The sequence below is a fragment of the Stenella coeruleoalba genome, assembly GCF_951394435.1.
Source record: "Stenella coeruleoalba genome assembly, chromosome: 8".
NCBI classification, from domain to species: domain Eukaryota; kingdom Metazoa; phylum Chordata; class Mammalia; order Artiodactyla; family Delphinidae; genus Stenella; species Stenella coeruleoalba.
Genome location: NC_137154.1, coordinates 22,100,686 through 22,117,873, shown reverse-complemented (window position 1 = coordinate 22,117,873; position 17,188 = coordinate 22,100,686). Strand labels below are relative to the sequence as shown.

General features: G+C 41.4%; 1 protein-coding gene across 1 annotated transcript in view; it reads left to right on the top strand.

The window, feature by feature from the left end:
* IFTAP (intraflagellar transport associated protein) overlaps positions 1 to 16,919 on the top strand; it is an 89,412-nt gene extending 72,493 nt beyond the window's left edge. Inside the window, exons 7-8 of the transcript XR_013829313.1 lie at positions 2,318 to 2,392; positions 16,820 to 16,919. The gene's annotated coding sequence lies outside the window, so the exon portion shown is untranslated. The remainder of the gene's footprint in view (positions 1 to 2,317; positions 2,393 to 16,819) is intronic.
* Positions 16,920 to 17,188: the final 269 nt, after the last annotated feature.

Sequence of the window (17,188 nt, the reverse complement as noted above, 5' to 3'; positions counted from 1 at the left end):
CCGTTATAAGTTCTTTAAATATTTGAGCTCATTTAGTCTCTCCAACAACCCTATGGATAGGTACTATTATTACTAGAAGTTTACAGATGAGACCATTGAGGCACAGAGAGGTTGCATAACTTGCCCAAAGTTGCACAGCTGACAAGTGGCAGAGCTGGGATTCTAACCCAGGTGTCCTGGCTCCAGAGTCTGGGCTCTGAACCCCCCTTACTGGATTTTGGCTGGGATTATATCAACTCACTGTGGTAATGTCGGTAATCCGGTGCTGACCAGAATTTAAATTGTCATTTTCTGTGTCCTTCATTAATTTAAAAAAATGCGGAACAAAGGATTGTTAATAAGCGCTATGAGCTTATTATTAATTAGCATGATGTTTCAATACATCGACTCCATGGAGGTTCAGGGAAGGGTACAATAAAAAGGATCCTTAATTGTGAAGATATTGGGCAAACGTGGGTGATGACTGCTCATGGGACCATAATGTTGCCCTCTGCAATATTTCTATGTCGGAGGGGGGTTCACTGGAGGGACTCAGGAGTAAATTTAAGGGGCCATGGAAATGCGAACATAGAGATCTGGGACTGGGAGAGTTTTTACAATCCCCATTTGCAATGGAGGCATCTGTGTCTGCTGTCTCAATAAGGCTCTTACTTGACTTTCAATAGAGGGGACCAATCCTCTTTATGGAAGTGAATATTGCAGGTGAACAGTTTTGTTTTGTTTTCCCAGTGAATCCAAGACGAGCAAACATGGCCAGCAGTTTTCTCTCCATAACCCTACCTGGCCTGTTAAAATACACAGCTCCAAGCTTTACTGAAAGAACATGTTTTCATCATTTTTTTTGCCCTCTTCTGACTCGTCAAAGGAATTCTGGCCAAGAGTTCCAGGAACTCTGAATGTAGCTGCTGCAGGTCCATAACAAATTCACTAAGTGCCCCATTGTCCCCTGTAGCCTGGGCGCTCTTTTTGGTGGAAAGTGTAATCTCCTTTGAAGAGTTTTTTTCAAAACTCTGCTGAGTTATTTCGGAAAACCCAGTCTCTTAGAATCCTTATCTGAAACACTAAAAAAGATATGAAAATCAATTAACTTCACATATGAAAAAATTCTTCATATGTTTTATCTTCCTTTACATAGTTTCTTGATTATGTTTGGAAATAAATTGCCTTGATTATAAATTGGATGGAAAGGAATGTCTTTTAATTAATTTGAAACATGCTGTCATGTTGCTGATTTGTACCATAGAATGAGAAACTGAGTTGAGAGCTATAAGTCGTTCTGATAGGAGTGAGCTGCAGTTGTATTTTTATTTTATTTTTGGCTGAGTGGTGGACTCGGAGCTCTGCTTTCTTAAAGGGACAGACTGAAAAATCTGTCCTTTGTTTGGAAGTCAGGCTGAGTTTTATTGGCTTTTGGTTGCCTGAGAATTTGTGAGAGCATTTTACAAACTTCTCCTGTTTTCTTTCTGTTTTTAAAAAATGATAACAAGAAATTACCAAGGTCATAAGCCGAGACACTGGCAACTACAAAGAAGAACTTTGAATGACGGAGCTGGACAGAGCAATTATGTAACAATCTCTTATGGCTAAACTTTATTAAGGGTATTATCTCATTTAATTGTAACTCACTTTAAGCTGCGGAAACTTCTCAGAGAGGTTAAATAACTTAACCAAGGTCACTCTGTTAGTTCACAGTTCAGCCAGATCTGTTTGATTTCAAATCTATGCTCTTAATTGTTCAGGTCTTGGGATCTTAGGAATCTGGGGACTTCTTGTATGATTAGTGGTCAATGCTAAATTGCTAACATTAATCTTAAGTGGTGTAAATAACAAAATATACCTTGTAAGATATATATGATGGTTAGTCTATAAGTCTACCTGGGAGGTTTTTTTTTTTTTTTAACCTGTGAGTTTTAATGTAGGGACTTAGATACCAGATAGCCTTTTGTTTGTTTGCTCATAATTGTCTTAGTACGATGGTATTCAAATTTAGGGTTGATAAAAGATTTAATGCAATAGAAAGTATTATCGATCTTTATTATGAGGCCATTATTCATTGCTGTGGCATTCTATAAATTTAAGTAAAAGTATAGGAAGTATTTATATCTAGGATTTAAAATACATGTGTTAAAAAAAAAGAAACTGAATATACCCAGTGACCAAATCTCTGAATATTTTGCTGATAGAAATAGAATAGATAATGTACAGGGATGAATTTACACCAATGTCAAAGATACCCATTGTTTTAAAAAACATTTTGTATCCTTACTTTGGAAATCACTGGAAAAATCCTGAACCATTTTTGTTTTTTTCTTAACAGAAGCCATAGTTTTAAAAGAAGACTTACTCCATCCAAGAAAACTTTTACAGATGACAGGAGGGCCTGGAGGTATAGGTATGTTATCAAACCAGAGGTTTACTATACTTTGGGACATATTGAAAAGATGTTTAAACATCTTCCAAAACCTGTAATTGATTAATACATGAGTTACATAATCCTCATTTTTTAGATGGAGAAACCAAAGTCTATAATAGTTAATCAATCATGTTAAAGATTATCCAGAATATTCCAGAATTATCCCTCCTTCCTGATGTTAATTGCTATTTGGTTTTTCTTCAATTCAAGACAATTAAATAGCATTCAGATGGGTTTAATTCTTATATTAATTCCATGGTGCAACATTAAGATATTTTAAAAATCACAAATGTACTAATTATTCAATACAGAAAGTTTGGAGTATAAGAAAAATAACACATAGGAAATACAAAACTTCCTGCCAACCCAGAAAACCTCTCCACAAAGATAGAAGAGAAAAAAACAGTTTTATTAACTGAATGAGCATTAAACAAGAACGTGATGCACAGCCATTAATGCAGGCAATCCATTAAGAGATTACAGAAACAGAAAGAAATCTCACCATTTTGTATAGCCAAGCGGATACAACCTGTTCCATACACGTTCTCAAGATAAACGATGACTAGTACTCAAATGAGAGGACTTGACAGCACTATTTGCCACACATAGTTCGCCTTATAGTTGGGATAACCATCTGTGTCTGCTAGTTGCCTGTACCCAAAGGAAAAGTAAATTTCTCATATCTTCATGACAGGAGGTAAGTTTGCAACATGAATCCCGGAAGGTAGGCTCCTGTCCTCCCAGGAAACTGAGAGTTAGGGGCCCTATCTTTCTTTCTTTCTTTCTTTTTTAACGTCTTTATTGGAGTATAACTGCTTTACAGTGTTGTGTTAGTTTCTGCTTTATAACAAAGTGAATCAGCAATACATATACATATATCCCCATACCTCTTCCCTCTTGCGTCTCCCTCCCTCCCACCCTCCCTATCCCACCCCTCCAGGTGGTCACAAAGCACCGAGCTGATCTCCCTGTGCTAGGTGGCTGCTTCCCACCAGCTATCTATTTTATATTTGGTAGTGTATATATGTCCATGCCACTCTCTCACTTCGTCCCAGCTTACCCTTCCCCATCCCCATGTCCCCATGTCCTCAAGTCCATTCTCTACGTCTGCATCTTTATTCCTGTCCTGCCCCTAGGTTCTTCAGAACTTTTTTTTTTTTTTTTTTAGATTCCATACATATATATGTGTTAGCATATGGTATTTGTTTTTCTCTTTCTGACTTACTTCACTCTGTGTGACAGACTCTAGGTCCATCCACCTCATTACAAATAACTCAATTTCGTTTCTTTTTATGGCTGAGTAATCGTCCATTATGTATATGTGCCACATCTTCTTTATCCATTCATCTGTTGATGGACGCTTAGGTTGCTTCCATGTCCTTCCTGACTATTGTAAATAGAGCTACAATGAACATTGTGGTACATGACTCTTTTTGAATTATGGTTTTCTCAGGGTATATCTTGCATTCCTATACACTAATGATGAAAAATCTGAAAGAAAAATTAAGGAAACACTTTCATTTACCATTGCAACAAAAAGAATAAAATACCTAGGAATAAACCTACCTAAGGAGACAAAAGACCTGTATGCAGAAAACTATAAGACACTGATGAAAGAAATTAAAGATGATACAAACAGATGGAGAGATATACCATGTTCTTGGATTGGAAGAATCAACATTGTGAAAATGACTCTACTACCCAAAGCAATCTACAGATTCAATGCAATCGCTATCAAACTACCAATGGCATTTTTCACAGAACTAGAGCAAAAAATTTCACTATTGGTATGGAAACACAAAAGACCCCGAATAGCCAAAGCAATCTTGAGAAAGAAAAACAGAGCTGGAGGAATCAGGTTCCAGACTTCAGACTATACTACAAAGCTACAGTAATAAAGGCAGTATGGTACTGGTACAAAAACAGATATATAGATAAATGGAACAGGATAGAAAGCCCAGAGATAAACCCACACACATATGGTCACCTTTTTTTTAATAAAGGAGGCAAGAATATACAATGGAGAAAAGACAGCCTCTTCAATAAGTGGTGCTGGGAAAACTGGACAGCTACCTGTAAAAGAATGAAATTAGAACACTCCCTAACACCATACACAAAAATAAACTCAAAATGGATTAAAGACCTAAATGTAAAGCCAGACACTATAAAACTCTTAGAGGAAAACATAGGCAGAAGACTTTATGACATAAATCACAGCTCTATCTTTCTTGATAATTACTTTTTAAAGAGATGGCTCCCTGATCCTCGAGGAAACATCCCTGGATTGTAAAATTGGCAAGAGGCTTATTTAGCTTCTAAAAAATTTACATACATTTCGAGGAGGCAGAGAAAGAGCTTACAGTGATGAGTTTTAAGGTAAATGCTCAAAGAAAAAAGGGAGTTGGAGGAAGGTGTCTTTCCATTTTCTTTGCCTCAGGGTGAATTGATTATTTTTCTTATTTCTTATTTGTATTCACCTTTACAACACCAGTATCAGCATCGCCTAAGATTTCGATTTCTAAACGTTACTCTTTTTCATGCTCTGTTTGGCTTATTAAATGTTGATGTTAATCTTAAAAGCATAAACACACACACACACACACACACACGCACGCACACACACACACACACGTGATCCAGAGTAATTACTGGCAATATTTAGTTCTGTCCTTTTAAGTCTTCTCTCTGTGAAAGTTGACTTAAAAAAAATCTATGTGTACCATTCTCTTAAGAGGTCTTACTGACCTCTTAAGAGAGAGGTCAGGTGGAGCAGACAAGTGAAAATCACTTGATGTGAGATTTCTTTTTCAGTAGACTATATTTCACATATAGAAGCCTGCACAGGAATGAGACATTTTGCATAGCATTTAATTAGTGGCTGTTTGCTTGGTCAAGCTTTATGTGACCCGTGCAGTAACCAACATAATTATGGGCACAAATTGCATATGCAAAATTGAGACCCAGTAGATGTCCTCATCTACTCCCCTGTTCCCCTGGGGAACTGATGGTTCCTGACAATAGGGTTGTCTGCAGACACTAGCATGCAGTGGTTGCTTGCTTTCTCTCTGCTTCAGTGCTTTTCTTTCAAACAGCAGATAGATTAAAAAAAAAAAAAAGAAGAAGAAGAAACTCACAATACCAGAGGAAGAAGGAAATCAGGGGTCAGGAGGGTACCTTCTTTTTTTTTAAAAAAATATTTATTTATTTTATTTTATCTTTGGCTGTGTCGGGTCTTAGTTGAGGCATGCGGGATCTTTTGTTGCAGCGTGCAGGCTTCTCTCTAGTTGTGGTGTGCGGGGTTTCTCTCTCTAGTTGAGGCACGCGGGCTTAGTTGCCCCGCAGCATGTGGGATGGGATCTTAGTTCCCCAGCCAGGGATCGAACCCACGTCCCCTGTATTGGAAGGTGGATTTTTTACCACTGGACCACCAGAGAAGTCCCGAGAGTGGCTTCTGAACTGGCAGCTGGAGCACTTTATAGCCCTCACCACCCATTTGTGCAAGTCAGGTCTTTCCTTTGATTATTCGCAAGTCTCTCTTACCATTAGACTGAAAGTTCCCTGAGGTGGCGGCCATGTCTTATGTCTCTTCTGTACTTCCTGTATCCTTTCTCAAATGCTGAGAATGTAGCAGGTATTCAGTAAGGATCTGGAGGATTTAGCTGAAGAGCTGGGGTAGTACAACAAGGGGATATATTGAAATGTTTTTTTATTTTACACTTCCCTCCATGTAATCATCTCCCTAGTTTACTTGAGGCATCTTCCTACCTCTTAGAAAGGTTACAACAGGGGTGCAAAGGGAAAGAAGGAGCTAATATTCCAGGTTTGGTATTTAAAGTAGTATGTTTGATTCTGCAGTAAGATAAGACATTTTTCCAGAGGGGAAAAGAAGTCTAGGGCTCCTTTCATAGGAGTTCCTCTCACTCCCAGCTTACCGAGAGGAGGCCTCAATGGATCAAAGCATAAAGATTTTCCAAGTGTAGAGGCACCTCCTTCTGCCTAGGACAGGTAGGGCACAAGACTTGATGTCCAGAAGGAGGATAATTTATAGAGGTAATGGAAAATCCGTGGTCTACTCCTCTGGCATGGGGGATGGGGAGAAGAGGAGGGGAGACAGGAAGTGAAGAAGGGGTGAGATCTCCTTTCTTCTGGGCCTGAGCCCTGGGGATGGGAAGAGTGTGTGTGTGTGTGTGTGTGTGAGTGTGTGTGTGTGTAACCAGCAGTAAGTTGGGATTCTGGGTGTAGATTTGTTTCTCAGGCTGCCTTGGCAGGAACCTGTGGACAGCTTCATCAGAAGACACTGGTCAGCACAGCCAGGTTAGGCCTAGGAGGGCCTGCTTCTTCTGAACCAGGCTTAATTCTCAAGTGACTGAAAGGGACCTAGGATTTCCTCACGTCTGCAGGGCCGGCCACTGAATTTTGCAGAGCCTGTCTGGGGAGCCTGGGCCGCTTTGGTGGGCAGAGGAGCCAGTGTTGCTGAGGACAGCAGGGCAGTGCTTCCTGGCCAAGTCTCAGGGGTGTGTCCACTGTGCCACCAGGAACTGAGGTCAGGCGAGTCCAACAGACCCTGAGTGATGCCAGCAACAGACTCAGAGGCACCAGCAGAATGTCCAGAGCATAGGTTCATGACTCAGTGGTCTCCAGTCCAGGGGTCAACCCAGCCTGGGCCCTCCGCAGCAGATGCTGGCTGACATCTCAAGGACCCCGGCCATCTCCCCTCTGCCCCCATGAGGTCACAAAGCCACACCCTTCCTTTCCGGCTTTAAGGTGCCACCTTAGGAGGAGCAGAGGAAAGGGAGGTGCAGACTCTGAAACAGCATGTATCCAAGCCATCCCAGCCGAGATGGGATACCAAACAAGACTAAATTACTAGGCTGGACAAACCTTTCATTTTCTTCTCCTGCCATCAGCCTGGTGAAGGTCTTCAAGGGAAGCAGATCAATTACAGAGGAATAAAAGGCTCTTGGTTTCTGTACATCTGAGTATAGTGTAAGTGAATATTGATCCTGCTACACGGTGTGGGTGTGTTTTATGTTTCTTTAAATGCTCTGGGAATGAACATGTCCTAGCTTTCTCTGTAAGCTCCAAAGTTAGACCTCTGTTGATATAGGTGTCAGCAGGAAGCAGTGCCTCCCAAGGTGGAGGGACGGGGGGAGGAAAGCTTCCCGGTTGCTTCAGGTGAGGTGAGAGTGAGCTGCGAGAACTAGTGCGATGGTTTGACCAAAGCTGCTGGCCAGCAGATCTGAGCAGACAAGCAAATGTGCTTATTCTCTTAGAAAATACCCCTACTCTGCCTTCACATGGTCAGCCCAAATGCCTCATTTTGCATTAAATGTCAACTCATCTCCAGGGACAAAGATAAAAGCCACTTTGAATTTACCTATTTAAACGAGAAAACTCCAAATCTGTCAGCCATACTATGGGAGCAAAACAGATTCTCCATCACCGCTGCAAATAATGAGGTTTCCAGACAAGAACTGTGTGTGTGAGTGTGTGTGTTTGTGTGTGTGTATTTAGTTTTGAAGGCAGCATTTAAAAAGACCAAAGTTCTACTCCTAACCTGGGAATTAGCAGTAGCACGGACCTGGAGGACCTAGCCAGGGCTTGGTGTGCGGTAGGGCCATCAGTAATAGGGGGAAACTGTAAAAATCAGGGCAACCAGATTTTTCTTCATCAGAAGTATGCTGGTTGAAAGGGGTAGAGGGCTACCACCCTGTGCCAAGAGCTTGACATCTTTTCGTGCAATATCTCATTTAGTCCTTTTACTAGCCCCGTGAACTAGAGATTTATGTATTGATTCTATTGAAAAGAGAACTTAAGCTTCAAGAGTCCTACCCAGGTCCCCAGTTGGCGGGTGAGAAGGTTTGAATTCGAACCTAGATCTGATTTAAGACTTACTCCTTCTGCTACCCCTTACTGCCTCCTTTTGGGAGAGGTGAGAAAATCTCTCAGGGGGAGCCAACAGTTACACTTTGTACTTCTTTATAGAACAGATCTCATCTGTAATTTTTTTTTTGAGGGGGGGGCACGGGGGCCTCTCACTGTTGTGGCCTCTCCCGTTGCGGAGCACAGGCTCCGGACGCGCAGGTTCAGCGGCCATGGCTCACGGGCCCAGCCGCTCCACGGCATGTGGGATCTTCCCGGACCGGGGCACGAACCCATGTCCCCTGCATCGGCAGGCGGACTCTCAACAACTGCGCCACCAGGGAAGCCCTTGTAATTTTTTAAATTAAGTGTTTTCCTTCCTGGATGTGAGCAACATGAGAGCTGGGGCCATGTCTGTTTTGTGTATTATCAGTAACACATGACTTACGCCTGGCACATAGTACATGCTCAGTTTTCGTTAGTTGATTGTAAGTAACCATACGATATTGGAACCCTAAAGGTACACTAATGCAAGTTTTAGGGATTGTTCTTTGCAAATAAGCTTCCTGAGATATATCGTTAACTTATTTAGGAAAATAATTCTTTTTTTCCCTAAAGTTACAGATGGTTTGTGAGAGTTTTTGATGTTCATACTAACTAAAAACTCCTACATGATTAATAGAGAGATAAGAAATGTCCAAGAACAGGCAAGTCAACTGCTGAAGTGATCATTGTTAGTTTTCTGAATCTCCCGTCTTTTTCCTTCTCTTTCTTTTTTTCCCTCTTACAGACCAGGATAAAAGTTGGTTCCTAGTGGTTGGACGTGGGCTTTGTGAAACCTAGAGACACATAACGGGAATGGGACCTATACTTTGAGTTCAGGGGGGCACCATTGAATGGCCAGCAGCTGAGATTCAGGAATGTGCGGAAATTAAGCTGCAGTCAAACAATAGCTGCTAACAAGAAAGGAACACAGTGGGGAGAGAACAGAATGAATTGAAGGAGAGGTGAATATGGGGGTTCCTAGGGTTACCTGATTACCCAGGCACTACAGCACTTTTTTTTTTTTTTTTACTACTGCGCTTTCTGATTAATACTTTGTGTCCATCTGGAAGAAGGCCTTATCTCTCCTCTTCTAGCTGAATTCTAAGCTGAAAATGCAAAAGTTAAGCTTGTTGGGAGGCCCAGGAAGCAGTGCATCTATTTCAATGAGGATGAATATTACTTCTGTCCCAGCCATTTGCATCTGGGAACCACATGGTGGTAGTGTTGCATCATTCCTTGTGAAAGCTTAACCCACAGCCCCATCTCGGGTAAATTCAATTGCTAAGCAATAAAATTGGGAGATGCAGGATGGTGTTGGTTTAACCAGCAAACATTATACTTGCATTTGGTACCACTGATTGTGTTTTCCGTGATAAAATATAGCACACTCTGGGAAAAGTAATACATTTTCACCCCTTGTTAGACTGCTTGCGTAATTCAAGCAAGTAACAAATGTGGACACTGTCTGAAATCCAGTCACATAGGCTCAGTTGTCCCCAAGATCAAACTAATTAGTTTTATTCTATCCAGCCAACACCTGCTTGAGAAGAACATTTAATGTCATAAAACAAACCACCCACCAAAACGTAAGTAAACTGTGAAAGGCCCACACATCAATGTCATGTCGCCAAGCTCAGCTTTGAAACAAAGCCTTACAACCTACCCTGGTGGGTTCTCTTGGAGGAAACTCTATTTTCTAATCTAAGCATCTCCATTAAAAATTATGTTCAGAGTTGTGAAATGTTCCTAAGCAAATGATATTGTTGGGCATCTTTTTCCTCTGCATTAGGAACAGTCTCTGAGGACACGTTCAGGGTTGAGTTCTTTCAGCAGATTCTTTTTTTTTTTAATCGAAGTTAGTTGATTTACAATGTTGTATTAATTTCTGCTGTACAGCAAAGTGGTTCAGTTATACATATATATACATTCTTTTTTTAAATATCCTTTTCCATTATGGTTTATCATAGGATATTGATTATAGTTCCCCATGCTATACAGTAGGACCTTGTTGTTTATACACTCTATATATAAAAGCTTACATCTGCTAACCCTAACCTCCCATTCTATCCCTCCTGCAACCCCTCCCCTGAGACAACCACCAGTCTGTTCTCTATGTCCATGATTTTCAGCAGATTCTTGAGTCCTCAGATTTCTGAGAGTGTTTGAGGAAAAGATTAAAGTGAAATTATGTGGTAGAATCAGATGCCACAGGGTTTGGAGTCTTGCGAAGTATGATGGACTTAGGTCAAGTACTGAATACGTTTCAGTGCTTTTTAAGTGAGGGTACACGTGTTAGAATTGTTTGATCTAGAAAAGGTCCAGGTAAAAATGAGTTGTCTTGGGGGGGGGGGGTTAAGGGAAAGAATGCCACTAGATCAGTGAGTGGTTCTCTGATTTTAGCAGGCATCAGAATCACCTGGAGCACTTATATCACAGATTCCCGGCCCCCACCCCCAGACTGTCTGATGCAGTAGGTCCTGGGTGGCACCTGAGAACTTGTATTTCTAACAAGTATTCTCAGCTGTCTGTCCAAGTGCAACATTTTGAGAATCCGTACTCAAGACCTATTTTTCCTAAAGAACAGGCAGCTGGTGATTCTTATTTAGGTGCTTTGCAGAGAATGTTGAGAAACATTAACTCAACAGAACGAAAGGCTTGCTTTAGGATCCAAAGATGCGAGTTCAAATACAAACACCATAACTTAGGCAGTGGATGAATAGAAGGAGTGACATAACCTCTTAGAACCTCAATTTGTCATCTAGCAAATAAGACTGTACTCAGATGTCAGGATTTGAGTCCTGGCTCCGCTAGTTACTATGTGACTTCATGCAAAATACTTAGCCATTCTGAGTCTGATTCCTTACGAGTTAAAAAGAGAGATCTTTATTTCAGAGCTGTTTCGGGAATAATCATTTATTGTTAAAGATTTGCTAATCCCTCGCTCCTTTTTATTTTTCCTTCCTTAGTTAATTTATGTACCTGAAAGCACTTTATGAAATATAAGACATCATAGAAATGTTAGTTAATATTTTACAGAGAAATTGCTTTAGGAGAAGCCTTCCTGGGTCCCTAAGATGACCTGTTTTCGTTGACCAGCCTAGTGAATTCAGATAGAGTGGCTATTCTCGTTTCATGGTCTCACATTTATTCGACTGAAATCACAGGACAAACCTAAAGTTTGCATATGTAGTTCAGGTTGCAGGAGGGAGCACTAATAACTTCTGGAATCTTCTCCAGATTGGGTTGGTCAGCTATTTCCCTCTTTCAGCTCCCATTTTAAAAGATAGGAATAAAGACTGAAGAGCGGGATGACTCAGTGCAGCTTGGCTGAGAGAATGGGGGTCAGCTGGGGGAAGAGATCTTGTTGGAGCTTTTTTCCTGTCTCAGGAGAGGTGGGTGCCCAAGCAGAATTTCCACATTATTGCTGTGTCTAATTGAGGTCAATATGACTTGAAAAAAAAAAATTTGGTCAGTTGAACGTTGATTGAAGATGTTAAAGACCTAATTCTGTTTCTGCCTGTAACTAGTTGTGTAACCGTGGGTTAGTCATTTCCCTTCACAAAGCCTCAGTTTGCCCATGGACAAAATGACGGGTTTGCATGAGATCAGGTTTCTTAAATAGCACTCTGTAGATGGGATGCACGGACCACCCCAAACTCCAAAGCTTTTATCAGATTCCTAAAGGGGTCTATCGCACTAAAAATTTTAACCTCAGGTTTTATTGTTAACCTCAAGTCTAGCCTTGCAACTCTGCCTGTGCTGCCAAATAACCATTATGGCTGGGTTTTTCATTGAACAAGTCAAAGAGGTCAACTAGCTCTTTTGGTATTGTAGAGATACTGCCTATGGGTCAAACCAGTAGGGGAAATTAACCTTTTAAGCAATGGTGAAAGAATGGAAAAAGATCAATGGTAAAGGAAAGGATAAAGCCATAGAAAGGCTTCTTGGTGCTTTGTAGCAGCAGCTGTGTAAATGTACTGCTGTGTAAGGGGCTACAGAAACTGGGCTTATCAGTATACTTAGAATTGACCAGATTTCAAGTGATGGCTACTCACTAAGTCAATTCACCTGAGATTGATGGATAAACTAGAATGCCAATGTGATTATTTACAACAAGAGAGAACTCCTGCCTGTGCCTGGATGGCCCCTTTACCAGGCATTGAGCTGAGTTATCAATCAGCAGATTGTTGAATAAGGATTCAAAGCAAAAGGATGCAGATAGCTTTGAAGAATATTTCTTTTGGGTCAAGGTAAGGTTCCATTGTGCCAATTTCATTGATTATGCATCAGAAAGCACTCGGTAGACTTTTTGCTTTCTCCTGTTCCGTGTTGATTTATTTGGTTTGCTTTTCAGTGGGCACCCTTGTTCTTTGGGGGCATACTTCACTTTGTCCCCAAGGTACTGCCTAAAAAGCCAGTTATTTTCCTTATTGAATGAAAGGATCATCTTGTGCAAACCCAGTTAAGTTGATGAGATACAGAGCATGCTTTTCTATTCACAACATCCTTTAGGTTGTTGACCCACGTAGCAAGCAAGTTGAGTGTCTAACTTCATTTACCACAATGATACACATCATTCTTCTTGAGTTTCTAGTAACTATTTCAATGCAACCGAGGCTTTTGTTCAAATACACTTTTTGTCAGTTCTCACTATAAGAGCCTGTAGCTGAAAGAAGCCTCTTATCTAGTTCTTGGCATCTTCTCTGTTTACCAAGAGAGGAGACTGACTGCTCATTCCTTTACCAACTTGTCAGAAGAACAACCTTTTAGCAGTTTGGGGATGATTGTATTCACTTCATGCACACCACACAGGCATAATGAGATCATCAGGGCGCTCCTGCAGATCCTTGCCCACCTGAACAGGCATTTTGTAAATTAAATCAGTAGTTGTCACAGAGTTCTAAACATTCTGCCTTTCAGAGAGAGAGGCAAACACACTGTAAGTGTACTTCTTCGCAAGCAAGGCTGATGTAGGAAAGCAAGCATTTCTACAAAACAGTCAAGACATTTTCACTGTTCCAGTTGATCTCCTCACTAATTCTCCCCTAGAATACCTACATTACGATTTGACTTGTGAAAAATTATTTACCCAGAGCTTGTCAGAAGCATATACACTGTATAAAGGGAAACACTGAGTTGGAATTCATGCTGCCTCATTCTTGGGATGCTAGTGATGCAAAATCAGTGGCAGAAAATTTCAGTAACTCAATCCTGCAGAATAGGATGCCAGCTACAGTCAGACTCCTCAACCTCTTATTTCCACACAATTGTCCACAGTTTTATCAATGCCAAGCAGGAGGTACAGATATGAAACTTGCTTTCTCCGACCCTCCTTCCTCTTTTGCCTTGTTTTCCACCCTTGGTGGTGGTCCTGCCCCAGCTACTCAGGTCATTGCCTCCAGCTACTCTCTTTCAATTCTCTATAAACTCCAGTGCCCTAGAAAAATGGCTCAATTAATCTAGACTTATCTGAGACATAAATGATTGACCATAGTTTGATATGTGATCCATCCTACATGATATTTGCCTTTTAATAGGAAAAACCCAAAGGAATACATTTCTGGTCCTAAAATTTCAGATTACAGCAAAATGGTAGGTCAAGTGTCGGGGCGCTGTAGTGGGAGCCAAGGATGCGTTTCTTGAGTCCCAAGAAAGCACATCCCCTTAAATCAGACCTTGTGTCATATTTCTACGCCTGAATTCTCTATCCTTGTTTCTTACTGTGCAATTGATATAAAAACACAATGGTCACTGCCACTCCTTCGAGATCAAGCATGCATTAACCTGTGGGGTCGTTTTATAGTAATTAAGTGATAAACCCTCTCTGAGGTGGTGCGCCATGTCGAAGGCTTTGGTAGTTGATTAGCAGGGGAGTGAAACTGAAGAGTTTAATCAACCACCAAAGTTGTTAGTTTCAAGTTTACGCTAGCACCACATTTGCAAATGTGTATCAAAGAAAGGAAGGAAGGGAAGGAGGGAAGGAAAGAAGGCAGGAAGGGAGGAAAAGATTTCCATCCACTGACATGTAGCACATGTGCTTTTCCGGTTTCATTGCAGGTTGGAGCAGATTTGGGCTACATTTCTCAATCCCAGCGCCGGGCTGTGCTGCCAGCTGACCTCATTCAAGGCTCTGGGCTCAGCTGGGGAGTGAGTGAGCAATGCTAATAAGGAGGCCAAGATCAGAATTTCCTTAAGGGTGGAGCCGGTTGGCTTTGTCCCTAGTCAGAGACTGCTCTAACCTCTCTCTCAGCCATACTGTAATCATTAGTTCCAAGGTAACAAGGATGAGAATATATGGATATATCTCTATGACACATCCCAGTGTTTGGAAACATATCCAAAAGATAAAGTCTGTCGATAGCGTTGTAGTACTATTATTGCTGTATGTAAAGGATAACACCTCCCTCCTTCCTCCCTCATTCCTTCACTTGTCCAATGTTTATTATAGCTCATACTCTTTTCTGGGGTTGGTGCTGAGGGAAATACTAAGACCAATACAAGGTAATTCCTGACCTCAAAGAGTTTACAGTAAAGTGGGGTAGAAGCCTCCATACTGTTCTCCATAATGGCGGTAACATTTTACATTTCCACCAGTAGTGTACCAAGGTCCCCTTTTCCCCACATCCATGCCAACACTTGTTACCTCTTTTTTTTTTTTTTTTAAATAATATCTATCCTAACAGGTCTGAGGTTATATTTCATTGGGGTTGTGGTTTGCATTTCCCTGATGATTAATGATGTTGAGCACCTTTTCATATTCCTTTGGCCAAGTTTATGTCATCATTGGAGAAATGCCTGTTCAGGTCCTTTGCCCAGTTTTAAATTTGGCTGTGGAGTTGTAGGATTTTCTTATACTTTTACATGTTAACTATACCTCAATAAAGTGATTTAAAGAGTGGGGGGAGTCTAGAAAACTAATATTTACAGTGCTTTTTCATGTATGTTGTATTAAGGAGAGTGTAATTGATTATTTCTGGGGGGAACCATAGAAGGCTTTTAGAGGAGATATCTGCTGAGTTGAATCATGAAAAATGGATAAGAGTTAGCCAGGTGGATTGGTGGAAATCTGGGATACTCCAGCTGGAAGTAACAACACCACACATAGGAATACTTAGAGCAAAATGGCAATAGCGTGTGGCTTTCTGTGGCTAAAGTGTAGGTGATGGGTAAGTGCAGTGATAGGAGATTAGACTGAAAAAGTGGGTAGGGGTCAGGAGGGTGTTTCTGGGCCATACAAAGAACTTTGAAATATACCTCTCTGGCAGTAGGGAGCCTTAAAATCTAATCTGGAAAAATATTTAATCTGTGGTCAAATCAAAATTTTAGAACAAGCCCTATGCTAGCACTACAGACAGCAGATTGGAGACAAAATTGGTAGCGTGACCCAGTAGGAAAGCTGATGTCATGGTGCAGGTGAGAGATGACAGGTGCAGGTGAGGGTCCAAACTCAGACAGTTGCAGTGAGTATGGAGGGCAGGGGACAGCTTTGGAAGATAATTAGTAAATTGGTATAACCTGATTAACTGTAGATGCATGGGGGTTATTGGAGAAAGAGTAGAAAAAGCTCTTACAAAAGGAGACAGAAGACCTTGAGGATATTCTTTCCAAAGATGGGGGAACTACCTCTCTCTCAGAGAGTCAGCACTTTCAGAGAGTATGGCTGCCATGGGAGGGAGTTCTGGGTGGGGCCTGATGGGGAAGTCTGCATGAGGCCCCCAGATGCTTGGGTGCTGGGGAGGAGACAATAAAAACAGGCAGGAGAGCTGGGAGCCTCGACTGAAGAATGGAGAATAGTGCCCCTTACATTTGTCACAGACCAACCCGAGGTGGCTCTTCAGGACAGATCTTTAACAGTAGTAATAATAGCAGCAATAAACTACATAGCTCTAAGCACTTTATGTACATTGGTGCATTAATGATCAGGAACCTGAGCACAGAGAGGTTGATAACTTGTCTGAGGTAGAGCTAGTAAGTAGTAGAGCTTTGAATCTAGGCAGCCTGGCTCCAGGATCCGTGTGTTATCCCTCAGCTGTCTCCCAAATGACTGGCAAGAGAGGGCACGAGTCCGTAAAACCCTGGATTGTGTCTGTTTCTTTATGCCAGCGATTCCAAAGTGAGTCACTCCAATTTGATGTGTACTTTAAAATAGAGAGAGGGAAGGATACTGTCCTTGTGTCCTTGAATTCAGGTGAGAGTGAGTGAGGAGGGAGATCACTTTGAGTCAAAAGGTTCTGGGATGCCTACCCTACTGGCTGGAACTTCGGAGGATGAATTGACCACATTGAGGGAATTCTGTCTTTTTAAAATTTACTAAAAAAATTTTTTTTGGCTGTGCTGTATGGCATGTGGGATCTTAATTCCCCGACTAGGAATCGAACCTGTGCCCCCTGCAGTGGCAGCATGGAGTCTTAACCACTGGACCTCCAGGGAATTCCCAAGGGAATGCTGTCTTAGCCAGTCTAAAGGTGATGTTATTGAACCTGTGTCTTTCCTCATCAGCCTGCTTCTGGAAGTGGTGGGCAGCTGAAGCCAAGATGACAAAGGAGAAGATTAGAGGTACCGGAGACCTAACCAAGCCATGGATCTGGAAGATGAAAAGGTGAGCCTTGTTTGAAATTGCATCTCCTGGGCCCACTTCAGTGCCTGAGCTTTCAGACAGAATTGTGGCACACACACTTTTCTTTATTTTAAAAGGTAAAACACTGATTGTTCTCGAGACAGGAAACTCACCTTAGCTGTGAACTAATGTCCCAGTTGAATGTAGGGATCACTGTCTCCATGGCTTCTAACCCCGGGCAATGTTTTATTGCAATTACCTGTACCACCAGTTGCTATAGTTACCTATTGTCTATGCGTCAAGAGGAGAAA